The sequence below is a fragment of the Ceratotherium simum genome, chromosome 1 (genome assembly GCF_057802395.1).
Source record: "Ceratotherium simum simum isolate JZ-2026a chromosome 1, ASM5780239v1, whole genome shotgun sequence".
NCBI classification, from domain to species: Eukaryota; Metazoa; Chordata; class Mammalia; order Perissodactyla; family Rhinocerotidae; genus Ceratotherium; species Ceratotherium simum.
In genome coordinates, this window is record NC_141900.1 from 40,159,308 (window position 1) to 40,168,243 (window position 8,936).

The following is an 8,936-nucleotide window of genomic DNA, read 5'->3' on the forward strand; positions in this document are numbered from 1 at the left end:
AAAGCCAGAGAACTATTTTCTATAGGAAACGCACTTATTGATTATTTTGCCTGGTATCAAGGCTTGCCTAGACATTTGCATGTTATTAGTGGAGCAATTCATGTTACCAGGAAAGCTCCAATATTACTGGACAATACACGCATAAATAAATGTACAATGCCAATGTGTTGCATGGAAAGGAGAAAAGGACAAGCTATGAAATATTGCACTCCATCCAGCCTCAGGTTAGAGAACTAGACGTAAATGTTAGAACTGCAGGGCTCCTGGGGGCTGGCCTGGTGGCATAGTATTTACGTTCGGCATGCTCTGCTTCGGCGGCCTGGGTTTGCAGGTTCGGATCCTGGGCATGGACCTACACCATTAATCAAGCCATGCTGTGGCAGCAACTCACATACAAAATAGAGGAAGATTGCCACAGATGTTAGCTCAGGGCCAATCTTCCTCAAGCAAAAAGAGGAAGATTGGCAACAGATGTTAGCTCAGGGCCAATCTCCTCACCAAAAACAAAAAAAACAAAAAAACTGCAGGGCTCCTGTTCATCTCCAGTGGTGTGGGAGGAAGTGATGGGACATAACCAATGCTAAGACTGCCTTCATTTTATACTTTAGGGTCAGGGTGCAGTCCAGGGTTTGGAACACCAAACCAAACTGTGAAGCAAATGAAACAATTGAGCTTCTTTAGGGCTAAGCTTGGAAACTGATTAGTGTAGGGAGTGCAGTGAGGTTTGCAAATATCACCAATCACTACCAGTGTATGGTTAATTTCTCACTAGTCCTTGGTAAAATGAGAAAGAGAAAGACAATATAGTAAATTTTCATAGCATAAATTCTTTAGGGGTTTTATTCTGAATTTGTGTCCCTCTGTTCTTTCTTACATAGCATAATGATGGCAGAAGATGATTTTTTAAAATTAATGTTCTTTACTTGGCATATAAAAAGTTAATAAGATTATGTCAACCTGCAAAATATTTAAACATTGATTTATTTGTTTATTTAATCTGTGAAATCCAAAACTCTAGGATCCACTGATATTGTTTATTGCTAACATGCAGTAATGATGGTCAGGAAGATAGGAATCAAAATAGGCCCTTTAATCCAAAGTCTGGAGCCCTCATAAAATCAGATTGTTAAGATACATACGTTGGAACCACTAAAGGTGGGAACCTGGAGGCTCTGGTTTGCTTCAGGCTAGGACAACAGTGAAAACACTTGATCAACAGTATTACACCATCTTATCAGAGCAGACTCTGGCTCTAGAGCAGGGGCTGCTGTGTCAGGAGTTAATCTTTATCATGGAGAGATGTGAGGTAGAGGGTGTGGGGAAACTATAAAGGGGCTGAGTGTCCAGGGCACTTTGGACACCAAGGCCGGCTGCTTTTTACTAACTGCTATAGAAGTCTTTCCATATTTTAGCAACTGGTATGGCCTTATAGTTGGCTGAATATTATCTCTAGGTATTTAGAATGGAGACAAATCCCTGAAATACCAGCAGAGAGAATGCCTGAAGGCTTTAATAAGCTGGCTCTAATATTTGGTATCATCTCCTTTCCCAGGCTGAGTTTTGTGAAATAATCCTTAATGTTGAGGCTTACCTATTTCCAAAGAGAGGACTGGCTTGAGTTTGAACTAATTCCTGCTCTGGAGGATACCATGGAAGCCAGTTTGATTCCATGATTTTTAGCCTTGTTCTTTGAACGATTAACCTCCCCATGGATCTAAACCTCCAAATAGACTCTGCCTTCAAAAATTATGAAGAAGGCCAGCTCAGTTTCTCCAGTCATCCTCTTCTCCAAATACTAACCACATTAGGTTTGACTTCATGGTTAAGAGCAAATAAACCTTTCAATGAATCTTGTTTTTCTTTATTTCTAGAGGAAAAAAAGGAAGGCACAGGGAGAATATGATCTGTCCCAGAGCCATTGGGATATAGCAAGACAATAAAGAGACTCCTGGGCCCCCAATTCCCAATGTTTATACTGCCTCCAACCAAGATTACTTGTATATTTATCTCCTTCTCACTCTTCTCAGAATTGTTCACCCTATAGGGTTCATTTTCAAAATAAACCACTGTAATTATTCAACTCATGTTCTGAGAAAAATGCCCTTTTCTGCACCAATAGCATAACATTCTAGAAATTGTACTTAGAATCTTTAAAAAGGGAGTCAATAATACTTAATTTACAATCAAATCTCAAATGGTCTTTTATTGTTCTGTGGCTGCTGGGTTGGAAACATTCATGGTCTCTTCAAGGAATTATAATGTAGTTATAATACACTTTAATATCCTCAGATAAAAATGTGCTCTATCAATGCATTATAATTAAAATGCATTATTAGAGAATCTCTGTTTTTGCTATATTTAACATTTTTAATTTGCAACATATTGCTATCTCTGATAATTGCTCTTTCTCAGAATTACTGTATGAGATGAATGAATATTATACTCATGTACATCATCTTTTTTTAATAGGAAAGGATTGGAAATTCAGTCTAGTTTAGATCACACAAATGAAAGATAAAAGCCAGGTGTGAGAGACTTCTGGTTCTGGCAATAAGGTAACACTAGAAGACCTGAAAAACCTTAGGCATGCTGCATAGTTGATTCAAAGAAAGCAAATGAAATCCCTAGGTTCCAGAAATGTAGTGGGAACGGAAGACCAGAGCACTGAGGGTGTGAGCTGATGCTGCAACAGAGTGTGGGGTGAGTGAGGGCTTTGCTCTTCATAAATTAGGAGTCTGGCTTTAATATCCACAAGGGGACAATAGACAAAGGATTGGGCCTGTTATGGACTAAATAAGTGTTTGTGTCCCCCCCAAATTCATATGGTGAAGCCCTAACCCCCAATATGATGGTATTTAGAGATGGGGCATTTGGAGGTATTTATGGTTAGATGAGGTTATGAGGGTAGGGCCTTGGTTTAATGAGATTAGTGCCCTTATTAGAAAAGACATCAGAGAGCTCTCTCTCCCTGCCATAGGAGGACACAGTGAGAAGGCGGCCATCTACAAGCTGAGAAGGGAGCCCTCACCAGAACCTGACCATGCTAACACCCTGATCTTGTACTTCCAGTCACCTCAACAGTGAGAAAATAAATTTCTACTGTTTAAGCCACCTAGTCTATGGTATTTTGTTATGGCAGCCTGAGCAGACTAATACAGGGCCCAAAGGAGAAAGAAAGTTGGAACTGTTTCTCATATAAAGCTGATGCCCTGAAAGGACTAAACTTTCAGTGAAAGAATGAACTAAGAAATAAATTTGTTCCATAGCAAAGAGAGACAACAGAGATGTTTATCATATATGTTTCTGCCTGGGTTCTGGGTAGAGAAATAAAAACAAAAGAGTTATTCCTGATAATTTAATACCACAGATTTGTGCCTCAAATAGATTTAGGGTTTGAACTTAGCCTACACAAGTAGGGTAAACTCTCAACCCCAGATTGAGAAATTAATATAATAATTGACCCTAGGCCAAAAATACCCTAAGCTCTTGCCCAAAACCAAGCACTCTGGAGGGACACTCCCACAATGCAGGCCATATAGGGTTCTCATAGGAAAAAATAGTCATGGGAAAGAAGAGAGTTCATGATAAAAAATTACAAACTACACATGGAACACATTCACTATGAGTGAGAGTGAGCAAAAACAGCAGAATTATCACCCCAAAACTTAAGATAATAGAATGACAACCTGAAGCAGAATACAAATTGTTTAAAATCATTAAGACATGAAATAGGGGCAGCCCCAGTGGCCTAGTGGTTAAACACGGCATGCTCCACTTCAGTGGCCCGGGTTCAGTTCCCGGGCGCAGACCCACACCACTCATCTGTCAGTGGCTGTGCTGTGGCAGCAGTTCACATTAAAAAAAAAAGAGGAAGATTGCCAACAGATGTTAGCTCAGGGTGAGTGTTCCTCAGCACAAAAAAAAAGACATGAAATAATTGAAATCCTAAGAAGGAAAAAGAAAATGTGAAAAAAAAAATAGTAGGCACATCAGAAAAAAGACTAGGAAAGAAAAATGTACTAGATAATTTTTTTAATTGATGAATGAACACTAGATTAGACATTTGAAGAACTAGTGAACTAGAAGCTCTCACTGAAGATAGCAGATAGAATGCAGCACCGGGAAATTATGAGATGGAAAAGGAAGCAGATTAAGATTTAAGAAACGTGGAATATAGAATTAGAAGGTCCCCATGCCCCTAATAGGAGTTCTAGAAGTATAGAATGGAAAAGATGGGGGAGAAACACTCTTAAAAGGCTGTGAGAATTTTCCAGAAATGATGAAATACATGAATCCATAGAATCAAGAACCACATGATTTCCAAGGAGGATAAATAAAAAGAAATCTACACCCAAATACATCACAGTGAAGCTGTAAAACCTAAAATTTTAAAAGTGACAACAAACAAAAGGCACAACAATTAGAAAAAGCTCAAAAACTTATCAATAGCAAAAATAAAGACCAGAAAACAGTCAAATAATAAATTCAAAGTGCCAAGGGAAAGTATCAACCTAGATTTGTATGCTCAATTAAATTGTTATTTGAGGATCTGTTTCAAGCAAAAAACTAGAAACTTTTATCACTCAAAGACCCTTGCTAAAGTGAACTACTAAATGATATACTTCAAAAAGAAGGAAATTGAAATCATGAAGGCGTGGGATAAAAGACACAGTGACGAGCAATCACATTCATAAACGTTGATTTATCTAAGCATTAGCAATGACTATAGTGACAAATGTGAGGATATAAAAACAAAATGAAACAAAAATACTAGAAAACTATAGAATGTAAAAAAGTCAAATTTGGAGTTAAGGCATTCTAAAATCCTTTTAATTTTCAGGAGAGAGTAAAATATTGATTGAGTTTAGACCTTATGTCAAGAATTCATGATAAAAGTTTCAAGATATCACTAAAGACAGAGAAATAGAATGTAAAACTTTTTAAAACTTCTTTGTACATTTATTAATGTCATATACAATAATTTTAATAATATATTACATTTTGTTGTTGTTTCCAATCTTTTCTTTTTTTTATTGAAGTAACATTGGTTTATAACAGTGTATAGGTTTCAGGTGTACAACATTATAATTTGACATCTGTATACACTACAGTGGGCTCACCACCAAAATCTAGTTTCCATTCATCATCATATAATTGACTCCCTTTACCCATTTGTCTTGTTCGTTCATTTGTTTTCTTTTGTCTCTTATAGTCCATATATGAGTGAAATCATATGGTATTTGTCTTTCTCCCTCTGACTTATTTCACTTACCATAATACCCTCAAGGTCCTAGAATGTATAACTGTTAGACCAGGGGCAGTGATGGATAAAGAAAACTATCAACTAAATAGAATCCTGAAAAGAAGAAAAAGAAACAAAAAAAATATGCTAAATAGAATGCATTTGATGTCAGAAATCAATCCATATATATCCATAATCATAATAAATGCAAATAAACTTAATTCACCAGTTAAAAGATAGAATTAGAGTCGATTTTTTAAAAGTCAGCTCTACTGCTTGAGAGAGATACATTTAAAATATGACACAAAAAAAATCTAAAACTAAGAGGATGGAAAAATCATTCCAGGCAAATGCTAACCAAAAGAAAGCTGGTATAGCTATAAAATACCTGACAAAATAGTCTTTAAATAAAATTTAAAATGCATATATTAGGAAACAAGCACACGATACAGTGATAAGGAACAAAATCACCAAGAACATACAAAAATTCTAAACTTAACAATAATAAACCTAAAGCAGTAAAAACAATCGACAAAATTACAACGAAAAATGGACAAATCCACAATCATATTGTAAGACCCTAATACAGTTCTTTCTGTAATTCATGAATCAAGCAAATAAAAAATTGCCAAGATTCAGAATATGTTTCAGGAAAGTTAACGTTTGATCTAATATACTTAAATAGAATCTTATACCCAACAGTTAAAGAATACACATTCTTTTAAAATACATATACATCATTTACAAAAATCACATAATGGTTCCAACACAGGTCTTAAGATACACCCGTGGAGCTCTTTCCAGGCGGTCCTAGCAAGGGCCCTCTCAGCTCTCGCCCAACCCAACTAACTGATGATGGGTGCTCTGGGCGCCCGGCGGCCTGGAGGGGCTGCTGGGTCTCTACTTCCTCTCCCAAGGCTCCATCACCCTGCTCATGGACCTGCAGGTGGCGCTGCAGCATGAACTCTACCCTGGGAGTTGAGAAACCTGCTGAAGTGGTATGCGAAGAAGTTCAAAGCAGAGGGCTACAGGATCCCTCCAACGTGTCTTAAGTCCTTCCTGTTTTGCAAGCATGTGTTTCAGCTGCCTTTCTTTCTCATTGCAACATATGCCTTCTTCAAAGAAGGCTGCAAGTGGATTCACACCCCTGCAATCGTCTACTCTGTTCACACCATGAAAACTCCAATAATTCCAGTTCTCTCCACATTTCTATTTGAGGATTGCTCCAAAGCCAGTGGTTTCAAAGGACTAGGACCTAAGACTTTACACGAACGGCTAACCTTCGTATCCGGCTATGCCCCCTCCTTTCTCATCCCTCTTATGCTTCTGCTTTTTATATTGTGGAGCCCCGACTACAAGCATGAGGAGAAAAGAAAGAAAAAAATGAGAGAAATCACCACTGGCCTAGGGGAGAGATGTGCACAGAGTGGTTTCCTATAGGACCCAGTACAAGGAAACCTGCTCAGAACCCATGTCTTCAGTAGCATTTGAAACACACCAGCAGCAACACAACAGCAAGACGATAGCAGGAACCACAGCAAACCTGCACCTTCCAAAGGCATTGGCCCAAACAGATCCATCCCTGAGGATGGGCAGAGGGGTATGGGGTAGGTCATAGGGAAGTGGTGCCCAATACCTCACCAGGTGCCCAAGTTCCATTGCAGGATTACTGAAGCAGGACCAGACCAGAAAATGGACAAACTTCCAAGAAACATGGCCTGCTTGGCATATTCATGAGTCCTTTGACCCACAATATACGTGTAACTAAACCCTTGACTCATGATTCTCCACAGCGTATCACTAATCAGAAAAATGAATAGTGAGATATTTTAGGCTATTTTTAAATTTGAAATTATGCTACTTTAATATTCATTAAAAATCATATCATGTTTTCCTGCCCCCACCCCTGGGGAAAAAAAAAGAAAATATTCTGCAAGAGGTTTAAACTTAGTTTTCCCTAAAGTTCAGCTCTGGCATGACTTGCAGTCAGAAATAGGTTAGACTAGAAGGTGTTTTGTTTCTGTCTTAAACAGGTTGTCCCAGGAGAAGAGATTTTTTAAAGTCTCCTTGTTTATCCTCTTTCCAAACCTTAGTCTTCTATATTATTACATACTATTTGACATAAGTTCCTTTACTCTGAGGTTTGGCGTCTCAGACCTGATCTAGCGATGTGCTTCCTCCTGGATAACTTCATCCTTCCTAATAGTTTAACCATTCCTTCCCGTCTTGTTCTCAGTTGATGACAGGGGGGCAGGTGGGCACGACATGTCCAGTGTGTGCATCTAGGGTCTCTTCATGTCAGTCCTTGGTGTTCTATTAGCTTTCTCTAAATTCCTACTCAAGGCCAACTCAAAAACAAAGACGTGTGAACACACATGGAAAATGGTAGAAACTAGTCCCCGTTAGCTCCCTCTTTTTTTGCCTGTTTTGCTCACAAGCCGTATTGGTCTCGTTGGGAGTATCATCTGACTCGTGTGTCTGGTCCAAATAAAAGTAGCTGCTGACCCAAAAACACCAGTGGGTCCAGATTTCTACATCAGGCAGATAATATTCTCAAATTGCAATGCAATAAAATGAAAAATAAATAGCCAAAAGACAGTCATCCTTCTCTGTTTAGAAATTTAAAAACATAGTTCTAAATGATTTATGGGTCAATGAAGAGATTGTTATACCAGACTTGCGGGTTGGAGCTAACACAGTCTTGAAATGCATTAATTACATATGTTAGGGAAAAAAGACTGAAAAGTAAGAATCTGTCTGTGTAATTTAAGAAGTTAGGGAAAGGGGCAATTACAAGTTAGCAGGCAATGCAGGAAAGATGAGCTTCCCCTGTTTTGTGAATTTGTGGTGGTGACTTACTCCTAATTGACAACTAGAAGCACTTGATCAGCATTTACACTGTTTAGTGAGTGAGCACCCATGTCAGACTGCCTTCAAATTCTGGTCCTATCACTTATGAGCTGGATGGGCATGGGCACCTTGTTTGACTTCCATAGGCCTCCGTTTTCTCATCTGTAAAATAGGAGTCATAAAACACAGGGAGCTCTCATCATCCCAGTATTTATTATCCAAGCTTTTATAGGGAAATAATATGAAAATGTTGACTAATGAACTGACTTCTTCAATTGACACCCCACTCAAGTGCCTTGATCCTGTCTATCAATGTCTGCGTTGGTCAGACTTTCACTGAGTGTTGAAACTTTCTGCATTTTCAGATAACGGTAATGACCGTTAAGAATATAATGCAAATGATTGTAAAACAAAAATGCAAATGGTGCAAATGATGCAGGATATCATGAAGTCAATAAAAGCGGAAAACTATTTGAATTATACACAAAGCCATTGACAAATACTTGCAGAGTTAAGCATGTTAACACTCATGAAAAAAAATTAACCAGAACAGTGACATGATAGGCGTTTCAAAGGAGAATAATTTTGATATCAAAGTTCTGAGGAAATTCACGAAGAAATCAAATAATTTTCCAAAATCAACCCTCTTTATGGTCATGTTGAAAACATAAATGTAAAATGAAGAATATTGTATTATGCAATCACGGAATTTTCTTTGGGAAAATAATGCCCCTCCTTAAAAAAAACAGTTTGAATTATTCTTTATTAGTTTTAAGAATTAGTACAAAGTTGCAATTATAATATATATGTGTTGCTGATGAAAGATAAACTAAAAGTTCATGCA

The 8,936-nt window shown here is 37.9% G+C and overlaps 1 pseudogene; it reads left to right on the forward strand.

Annotated features, from left to right (window-relative positions):
* The first annotated feature begins 6,094 nt into the window (after nucleotides 1-6,094).
* LOC101399483 (sigma intracellular receptor 2 pseudogene) lies at nucleotides 6,095-6,682 on the forward strand (annotated as a pseudogene).
* The last annotated feature ends 2,254 nt before the right edge of the window (nucleotides 6,683-8,936 follow it).